This window comes from Nomascus leucogenys, chromosome 2, assembly GCF_006542625.1.
Source record: "Nomascus leucogenys isolate Asia chromosome 2, Asia_NLE_v1, whole genome shotgun sequence".
In the NCBI taxonomy this organism is placed as follows: Eukaryota; Metazoa; Chordata; class Mammalia; order Primates; family Hylobatidae; genus Nomascus; species Nomascus leucogenys.
Window position 1 is genome coordinate 41850936 of NC_044382.1, and position 11240 is coordinate 41862175.

An 11240-nucleotide genomic window follows, 5' to 3' on the forward strand; every position below is an offset into this window, starting at 1 on the left:
TATTTCCTTTTAGAATTTCCTCATTATGGTCCAGGCACAGAGGAGACACCCAGAATTCAAAACCTAAAAAAAATTCAGAGCTCTAGGTCCCAAGGAACTCACAGTCCATTAGGAAAAAAGACTGCATTTAAAACAGGAAATGGCCAGAAATGGGCAGCCAGTCACAAGGTGGGAGGTGGTCCACTGCAGGGAAGAAGCTCAAGGATGGTCACTGCACACACAGAGCCTAGCGAGCTCCTTCAAAGATACCAACCAGGAGTGAGCTTTAATGCTGCCTGTCTTTTTCTGTTCCCAACCTGGTTTTCCCTTCTTTCTGCTCTGCCAGCCAAAGCCTCAGGATCTCATTCAGGACAACTGTCAGAGGCCACAACATTCCCTACTGGTCAATTTCCATTTACTCACTGCTTTATTAGGCTCTCTGCTTCCTCCTGCTCAGTCATACGTGTGGGTGAGATTCATTTTACTTCCTCCAAATCCCTTGACCTCCTGCGAGCCTCTCTGACCCTCAAGTAACATAAACAGCTGCAAAAATGGCACAAATCATTTCTCACACCTGGGCTTCCTCCATCACCAGAATCAGCATGGATCATAAAGTTCTAGATCTCAAATTTTAATGATTATTTTTCTTTCTGCTTAAGTGCTACACCATTGTAGTCATTATATAATCCAATTCCACCATGAGCAAGGATGCTCATGTCTTGTGCACAGGTCTGCCAGTCACCAGGGAAATTTGATTAGTGTGCAGGGAACTAGGTTGAGGGAGCAGTAGGAGAGTATTCAAAGAAGTCATCCAGATCCTTCTTCTCAGGGGTTAAAGGAAGGACATGATGGAATAATTTAAGAAGGACACAGGCAGAACCGAAGCAGATGTTAGAATGGTTGGAAGTGATTAGATGATGATAAAATTCTCCTTAATACTTGCTACTGAGTATCATCACAGTAACATTGTTAGGTGTTTTTTCCCTATTTTATAGACGAGGAAAATGAGTCTGAGAATTAATAAGCCTAAGGTATATAGCTTATATGTGGCAAAGCCATTTTTCAAACCTAGGTCCACCAGAATCCTGCTGTTAGTCCCACTGCACCATGCTGCAAAGAAGAAAGATGAATGGCTGGGCCTGCTGGGTAGGAGTTTAGGAGGGAGATAGGAGGGGACAGCATGAAGCTGGAGTGTGTAGCTGTGCTCAGGAGACTGTCCTGAGGGATAGGCAGGGCATCTGGGCTTCAGAAGAAGAGACGTAAGCTGCAGCAGGAGGGAAGCAGGGGTTGCAGTCGAGGATCAGAAATACCTTCCCCCTTGAAGGGCCCAGCTCTCTTTTTCCTTTTGCACAGAGGATGAGAGGACATGCAGGCCTGAATTCTCTGGTGGGCATAATGCCTGGCTACACAGCACTCATGCCAAGGCCCCGAAAAGATGAACTGCCTTGGACAGACTGTGAGAGCAATGAGTAAAATCCAGCTCTCATTTCCATCCACTGGAACTCAGACCTCATTAAACGCCCACAACAGTTTTAAAGAGAATGTTAGTTACAATCCAGAGCTAATTAAAACTTTCCATAAAATGACTCTTTAAAATTTAAGTGGCCTTGAACACTAACAGCCCAGGCTTGTCTCTAACTGCAGAATTATTATTAACACATTAGCACAGCAATACCAGCCATTGAATTTGCTCAGCAATTTCGAAATAATGATGTTTTCAGTGTTTCCAGCTGAAATGGTGTGTCCCTTTCAATTCTGACCCAGCAGCCATCAGCCTCCTCCCTCCACTGCTTCCCCCATACTGATGTCATCCCTCTGAGACCAACATCGAGTTTCTTGCAGCAATATTTGCAACTGCCCAGGGCTCCTGGGTTTAGTTCTACTCTGATGCCTACCTGCTTAGTTTGGACTTTTTATTTTCACCTCCTCTTGAAAACGAGACTGTGTTCACGTGGATTACACTGTATGTATGTTGAGGGTATAAAATGCACCAAGCTCATTCCTGTCCCTTAGAGGCTGTGGGACTTTAGAACAAGTTATTAGAACATTGTGGCTACTAATGACAATAATTGTTAACATTTGTTGAGCACTTACTATGTGCCAAGCACAATTTACATACATTACCCAAATTCCCCCAACAAACCTCATTTTTATTTATTCTGTTTAACAAACAGCTATAAAGTACTCACTACAACACTCAGTATGTGCCAGACACGTTGTGTTTTATGTACGTTCACAACTTAATCCTTATAACAATCTCAACAAAGCAGATATAGCTGTTATTTCCATTTTATAGATGAGTGAACTCAGATTCAGATGGATTAAGTAACTAGAGATTTAGTAAGGAAAGCAACACAACCAATAAGTATAACAATGAAACAATGCCAGGGTTCAAAACCATGGACTCAGACTCCAGAATCCACATCCTAACTCTACACCACCAGTCTTCCAAATTGAGCATGCTTTGGAACCACCTGGAAGGCTCATGGAAACATAAATTACTGGGTCCTAACCACCCCCTCCTCCACCATGCCCAGTTTTGATTCTATAGTTGGGCCTGAGAATATGCATTTCTAAAAAGTTCCTAGGTGATGTTGATGCTGCTTTTTGAGACTGCTCTAGACTGTGTTCTAATGTTCTAATTATCTCCTTTATTACAACTGAGGAGACTGAATCTCAGGTTAACAAAATTACCCAAGGCTATATAGTGCAGAAGTAGCTGAACTGCACTTTGGTTGTTCTGACATACACGAAACACCCTGAATCTCAGTTTCCCCATCTTGATAATGGGGATATGAATATCACCTAACTTACAAACTTGTTAATACTAGCCGAAGTAATTAACATTACAGACTATGGCATGTAGCAAGTACTGAGTGCTTGCTTGTATCCTGAGAAACCCTGTATACCGTACACGCCAAATAAAAGTTAAATTGTGTTGAATCCATCCAATTGCTCAGAAACAAACTTTTGCTGTTGTTGTTGTCCAGATGCTCCTGACATCTCCAAGTTCACCTTCCCTGTAGTGCCCAAATATCAAAAGTCTGAAGAGACCTTTCCCTTCTAGAGTCCAAGTTCCCAGAGCTGTCATGTTCTATAACTCCTAGGGGACATGATTAAAATTTTATAACATATGAATAGCACCTTATGGAGTTGCCAGTGTGGCAGGCCTGCTGGTATTTATATCTTCATTTTTGTTTGTGTTTTTCCTTAGGTTCAGAATAAGAATAAGTCAAATTTCCTCTTACTTCCATTTTGGGGCCTGCTTCTTGATGCTGTTATATACAGAGATAAGTTAATACACTTAAGAGTTTAGTTCTCCATTGTCGCGGCCTGGACAATTTTGCATAAACAAAATATTCTTATATTCTTCCCCACCTCTCCAGAATACAAAGGCAAGGCAAAACAACAAACAAACAAACAAAAAACGCTGCTTTCAAAATTGAAAGACACAGACTGGCAAATTGGATAAAGAGTCAAGACCCATCAGTGTGCTGTATTCAGGAAACCCATCTCACGTGCAGAGACACACATAGGCTCAAAATAAAAGGATGGAGGAAGATCTACCAAGCAAATGGAAAACAAAAAAAGGCAGGGGTTGCAATCCTAGTCTCTGATAAAATAGACTTTAAACCAACAAAGATCAAAAGAGACAAAGAAGGCTATATCATAATGGTAAAGGGATCAATTCAATAAGAAGAGCTAACTATCCTAAATATATATGCACCCAACACAGGAGCACCCAGATTCATAAAGCAAGTCCTGAGTGACCTACAAGGAGACTTAGACTCCCACACAATAATAATGGGAGAATTTAACACCCCACTGTAAACAATAGACAGATCAACGAGACAGAAAGTTAAAAAGGATACCCAGGAATTGAACTCAGCTCTGCACCAAGCGGACCTAATAGACATCTACAGAACTCTCCACCCCAAATCAACAGAATATACATTTTTTTCAGCACCACACCACACCTATTCCAAAATTGACCACATAGTTGGAAGTAAAGCACTCCTCAGCAAATGTAAAAGAACGGAAATTATAACAAACTGTCTGTCAGACCACAGTGCAATCAAACTAGAACTCAGGATTAAGAAACTCACTCAAAACTGCTCAACTACATGGAAACTGAACAACCTGCTCCTGAATGACTACTGGGTACATAACGAAATGAAGGCGGAAATAAAGATGTTCTTTGAAACCAATGAAAACAAAGACACAACATACCAGAATTTCTGGGACACATTCAAAGCAGTGTGTAGAGGGAAATTTATAGCACTAAATGCCCACAAAAGAAAGCAGGAAAGATCCAAAATTGACACCCTAACATCACAATTAAAAGAACTAGAAAAGCAAGAGAAAACACATTCAAAAGCTAGCAGAAGGCAAGAAATAACTAAAATCAGAGCAGAACTGAAGGAAATAGAGTAAAAAAACACCCTTCAAAAAATTAATGAATCCAGGAGCTGGTTTTTTGAAAAGATCAACAAAATTGATAGACCATTAGCAAGACTAATAAAGAAGAAAAGAGAGAAGAACCAAATAGATGCAATAAAAAATGATAAAAGGGATATCACCACCGATCCCACAGAAATACAAACTACCATCAGAGAACAGTACAAACACCTCTATGCAAATAAACTAGAAAATCTAGAAGAAATGGATAAATTCCTTGACATATACACCCTCCCAGGACTAAACCAGGAAGAAGTTGAATCTCTGAATAGACCAATAACAGGCTCTGAAATTGTGGCAATAATCAATAGCTTACCAATCAAAAAGAGTCCAGGACCTGATGGATTCACAGCCGAATTCTACCAGAGGTACAAGGAGGAACTGGTACCATTCCTTCTGAAATTATTCCAATCAATAGAAAAAGAGGGAATCCTCCCTAACTCATTTTATGAGGCCAGCATCATCCTGATACCAAAGCCGGGCAGAGACACAACCAAAAAAGAGAATTTTAGACCAATATACTTGATGAACATTGATGCAAAAATCTTCAATAAAATACTGGCAAACCGAATCCAGCAGCACATCAAAAAGCTTGTCCACCATGATCAAGTGGGCTTCATCCCTGTGATGCAAGGCTGGTTCAACATACACAAATCAATAAATGTAATCCAGCATATAAACAGAACCAAAGACAAAAACCACATGATTATCTCAATAGATGCAGAAAAGGCCTTTGACAAAATTCAACAACGCTTCATGCTAAAAACTCTCAATAAATTAGGTATTGATGGGACATATCTCAAAATAATAAGAGCTATCTATGACAAACCCACAGCCAATATCATACTGAATGGGAAAAAACTGGAAGCATTCTCTTTGAAAACTGGCACAAGACAGGGATGCCCTCTCTCACCACTCCTATTCAACATAGTGTTGGAAGTTCTGGCCAGGGCAATTAGGCAGGAGAAGGAAATAAAGGGTATTCAATTAGGAAAAGAAGAAGTCAAATTGTCACTGTTTGCAGATGACATGATTGTATATCTAGAAAATCCCATTGTCTCAGCCCAAAATCTCCTTAAGCTGATAAGCAACTTCAACAAAGTCTCAGGATACAAAATCAATGTACAAAAATCACAAGCATTCTTATACACCAATAACAGACAAACAGAGACCCAAATCATGAGTGAACTACCATTCGCAATTGCTTCAAAGAGAATAAAATACCTAGGAATCCAACTTACAAGGGATGTGAAGGACCTCTTCAAGGAGAACTACAAACCACTGCTCAGTGAAATAAAAGAGGATAACAAACAAATGGAAGAACATTCCATGCTCATGGGTTGGAATAATCGATATCATGAAAATGGCCATACTGCCCAAGGTAATTTATAGATTCAATGCCATCCCCATCAAGTTACCAATGACTTTCTTCACAGAATTGGAAAAAACTACTTTAAAGTTCATATGGAACCAAAAAAGAGCCCACATCGCCAAGTCAACCCTAACCCAAAAGAACAAAGCTGGAGGCATCACGCTACCTGACTTCAAACTATGCTACAAGGCTACAGTAACCAAAACAGCATGGTACTGGTACCAAAACAGAGATACAGATCAATGGAACAGAACAGAGCCCTCAGAAATAATGCCGCATATCTACAACTATCTGATCTTTGACAAACCTGACAAAAACAAGCAATGGGGAAAGATTCCCTATTTAATAAACGATGCTGGGAAAACTGGCTAGCCATATGTAGAAAGCTGAAACTGGATCCCTTCCTTACACCTTATACAAAAATTAATTCGAGATGGATTAAAGACTTACATGTTAGACCTAAAACCATAAAAACCCTAGAAGAAAACCTAGGCATTACCATTCAGGCATGGGCAAGGACTTCATGTCTAAAACACCAAAAGCAGTGGCAACAAAAGCCAAAATTGATGAATGGGATCTACTTAAACTAAAGAGCTTCTGCACAGCAAAAGAAACTACCATCAGAGTGAACAGGCAACCTACAAAATGGGAGAAAATTTTCACAACCTACTCATCTGACAAAGGGCTAATATCCAGAATCTACAATGAACTCAAACAAATTTACAAGAAAAAAACAACCCCATCAAAAAGTGGGTGAAATACATGAACAGACACTTCTCAAAAGAAGACATCTATGCAGCCAAAAAACACATGAAAAAATGTGCATCATCACTGGCCATCAGAGAAATGCAAATCAAAACCCCAATGAGATACCATCTCACACCAGTTAGAATGGCCATCGTTAAAAAGTCAGGAAACAACAGGTGCTGGAGGGGATGTGGAGAAATAGGAACACTTTTACACTGTTGGTGAGACTGTAAACTAGTTCAACTATTGTGGAAGTCAGTGTGGCAATTCCTCAGGGATCTAGAACTAGAAATACCATTTGACCCAGCCATCCCATTACTGGGTATATACCCAAAGGACTATAAATCATGCTGCTATAAAGACACATGCACACGTATGTTTATTGTGGCACTATTCACAATAGCAAAGACTTGTAAGCAACCCAAATGTCCAACGACGATAGACTGGATTAAGAAAATGTGGCACATATACACCATGGAATACTATGCAGCCATAAAAAATGATGAGTTCATGTCCTTTGTAGGGACATGGATGAAACTGGAAATCATCATTCTCAGTAAGCTATCGCAAGGACAAAAAACCAAACACGGCATGTTCTCACTCATAGGTGGGAATTGAACAATAAGAACACATGGACACAGGAAGGGGAACATCACACTCCGGGGACTGTTGTGGGGTGGGGGGAGGGGGGAGGGATAGCACTGGGAGATACACCTAATGCTAAATCAGGCGTTAATGGGTGCAGCACACCAACATAGCACATGGATACATATGTAACAAACCTGCACATTGTGCACATGTACCCTAAAACTTAAAGTACAATAAAAACAAAAAAACAAACAAAAAAACAAAAACAAAAACAAAAAAAAAAAAGAAAAAAATTTCAAAATTACTTGTCATCAGGGAACTTTACGTTAAACCAATGAGATACTACCACATACCTACTTAAATGGCAACCAAACAAACAAACCCAAAAAGAAATCCTGGCAAAGCAGCAAGAGTTCTCATTCATTGCTGATGGGGACGAAAAATGTCATGTTGGAAAACAGTTTGTCAATGTTTTACAAAGCTAAACATAGTCTTACCATATAATTCAGCCATCATCTTCCTATTTAAAGACTTATTTCCACAGAAAATCTTGCAAGCAAGTGTTTACTGCAGCTTTATTCATAATTGACAAAAACTGGAAGCCACAAAGAGGTGATTCAATAGGTGAATAGATATCTATTCACTGATTAAAAAGTGATGAGCTATCAAGCCACAAAAGGCTACCGATAGACTTTAAATGCATATTGCTAAGTGAAAGAAGTCAGTCTGAAAAGACCACATACTGTATAATTCCAATTATATGACATTCTGCAAAAGACAAACTATAAAGGTAGTAAACAGATTCGTGGTTTGGGGGAGGGGTAGAGGGTTAAACAGGTGAAGCACAATCAATCTTTAGGATAATACAACTATTCTTCATGACACTATAATGTTAGATACATGACATTATTTTCTGTGATAAGAGACTCTGATTGTATTGCAAATATACAAAACTATACCACTGAAGGGGGTAGGATAGGGGCTGACCTATGTACCTTTAGTCTAGAAGTAAAGTCTATAAGACTAAAGTCAAAAGGGACTCAAATAAGCACTGTACGCTATTTGATAAAGTTGTTTCTTATGGGGACCAGATTAATAATCCAGATACTGCTACACATGTGTGCTGCAACTGAACAATTAAGTAAATGTACAGTAGAAGTGTGGGAGCCAGGTTCCTCACTGTTAAAGTGGGAGGTTACAGATAAGCAAGGGGTTATAGATAAGCATGGAATGGTCCATGTAGTAATTCATTACAGTTGGAGACATCAGTGTGAATTTATATTTAGTTTAATACAGATACAGAAATATTTATGGAAAAATGTATATTCATAATTTAGTATATACATATGTATTTCCTCATTCTGTTAGCTGAGAGGGGCTAGAAAGAACAGCATCCCAGCAGCAATGAACACACCTAGAATCTGGATCTTGGTCTATAATACAATTATAGGAACCATTAAAAAGAACCAGGATTCCTTGGAGAAATGGCTGATTATAGTTTCGGGGCAGGAAACAAACAAGATGAGCTTCAAGCATCTTGTGATATCAGAAGGTAAGGAAGTGCTTAAAAATTAAAAGAAACTTACAATGATGGGATTATGTCTGAGGAACAGAGGGACACAGAACTCAACCGAAAGAACTTCCAGTGGACAAAGCTGGAACAATTTGAACAACAAAATATAGCAGTATTGGATTATAACCCAAAGTGTAACATAAATATCCATAAGTCCATACTGAAAATGACTAAATAAGTGATGGAGAAGAAAAAATGTCCATTTCAAAAGAACTCCAAGTAAATCATGTAGATACTCCATTCTTTTTATAAATCATTAAAGATGTATGCAAACAATTTTCAAATACATTTTGACATCAAAGTCAGGCAATTCACTTGGAAGAACATTATAACGAATACCACTGAATTTTTGTAGTGAGATGTTCAATGTCAACTTTGATTATGGGAATACTTTACATCTCACACAAAGGAGGCACTGGTACTTAGAAAAAAGAAAATTACTAGAACTGTTAAGACTGAGGTGAAGAATTTGTACAGCCTTCCACAATTTTAAAGAGGTAGTGATAGATACTTGTCCTCCTGGCAATATCAAATGCAGTTTCTTCCAAGTTGTTTTTCAGCCCCGGCTTGACGTAACAGTTCACCAGGAGGAGTTCTAGGGTATCCTTGCTGTCTCTGTTCCCAGCAGCAAGATGCAAGGGGGCCAAGAGGCCTTTTGTTTGGGCATTGATATCTGCATCATGCTGCAGTAAGAAAGAAGCCACTCGTATTATTCTACTTACAAGCACTGTGCAGGGGCGTCCAGCCATCCACAGTCACTGCATGAGCATCTGCCCCCTGTGCAATGGTCTCCTGGACAATATCTATGTGTCCACTGTAGGCTGCACGACGAAGAGGGGTATACTCATCTTCATCCCTAGTGTTCACATGAGCGGCCTTTTCAGAAAGTAGTCTCTGCACTGTAGTAAGCTGATTTTTTTCAGCAGCCCAAAGGAGCAATTTGATTGGGTCTTTTTCCATTTTTTTTTCTTGCAATTGATACCATTCTTCATTTTTTCATCTTGCTCCTCATCTTCATCAGAATTGCCTACCCAAAGAATTTGAGTGCCAGTAGGAATAAGGTGTCCATGTGTTTCCAAAAATTCAAGTTGGTTAAAGTGTTCAGAAAAATCCAAGGAGTTCCCTTGGTCTGGTATTCCATCATCATTTCCTTTTCCTTTTTCCATTTTTACTACTATTCTAAATAAAAAGCATTTCAAATGCCAGGGTATAAATAATCTTTCTAGAGATGAATTATGACTGCTTTATTCATCAAGATCTGACAGAAGGGAAAATAGCCGCCGTGCATCTCACTCCTGGGAGCATTTTTTAACAATTTTTTTTATTATTATACTTTAAGTTCTGGGGTACATGCGCAGAACGTGCAGGTTTGTTACATAGGTGTACATGTGCCATGGTGGTTTGCTGCACCCATCAACCCGTGACCCACATTAGGTATTTCTCCTAATGCTCTCCCTCCCCTTGCCCCCCACCCCCCGACAGGCCCTAGTGTGTGATGTTCCCCTCCCTGTGTCCATGTGTTCTCATTGTTCAACTTCCACTTATGAGTGGAAACCAAACATGCGGTGTTTGGTTTTCTGTTCTTGTGTTAGTTTGCTGAGAATGACGGTTTCCATACTTCATTCTTAAGAAAGGGAGCATAAATCTCTACTCTTTAATTGTAGGCTTCTCATAGTGACTTCCTTTCAAAGAGTACAGCATGGAAAGGAAGGAGGGAAAGAGTAACTTTACAGTGAAGAAACCCAGCAAAACACCCATGACCATGGCGATCAGGGCCAATATCAGCAGTGAGAAACCATGTTGATATAATGTGATGAAAATGGCACTTTACCTCTGTGGTTTTCCCCTGGAAGCCCACAGTCTCAGTCTAATTGTGAGGAAAGATAACACACAAATCCTATTTGAGAGGCATCCTACAAAATATCTGACCAGTACTCAAAACTGTCAAGGTCATCAAAAATGAGAAAATCAAGAGAAGTTTTCACAACTAGGAGGATCCTAAAGGGACATGATGTGAGTGTATGGTAGTATCCTGGATAGGATCCTGGGACAGCAAAAGGACATAAGGAAAACTAAGCAAATCTGAGTAACCATGAACTTTCAGTTATTAAAAATATGGTATCAATGTTGGTTCATTAATTGTAACAAATGTAAGTGGTTAATAATAAGGGAAACTGGGTGTGGGGTATACCAGAACTCTGTATACAGTCTTAATTTTTCTGTACACCTATAACTGTTCTGAAAAAATAAATTCTATTGGGAAAAAAAGTTCCCCTGGTTTTGATTCCTTTTATGTAGAGATTTGGGTATTGTCTGCAATATGATTCCTCATTCAGTTTCTTACTCATTGAACTAGTTCCCTTTCTTGTCCCATCTTGTTCTGCTTCTGCCACACTGATTCCATCACTGGGAAGTTCTAGAAGCTTGGAAACCCTATCATCGTGCTCACTTCTTCATGGTTTCTGGCCTTGTAGAACAACATAGAATGAGTTTGCAGCCACAAAGCAGTTCTTCAGTCATTCA

At 39.4% G+C, this 11240-nt stretch overlaps 1 pseudogene; it reads right to left on the bottom strand.

Moving 5' to 3' along the window:
• Positions 1–9166: 9166 nt before the first annotated feature.
• Positions 9167–10010, bottom strand: LOC100582048 (annotated as a pseudogene).
• Positions 10011–11240: the final 1230 nt, after the last annotated feature.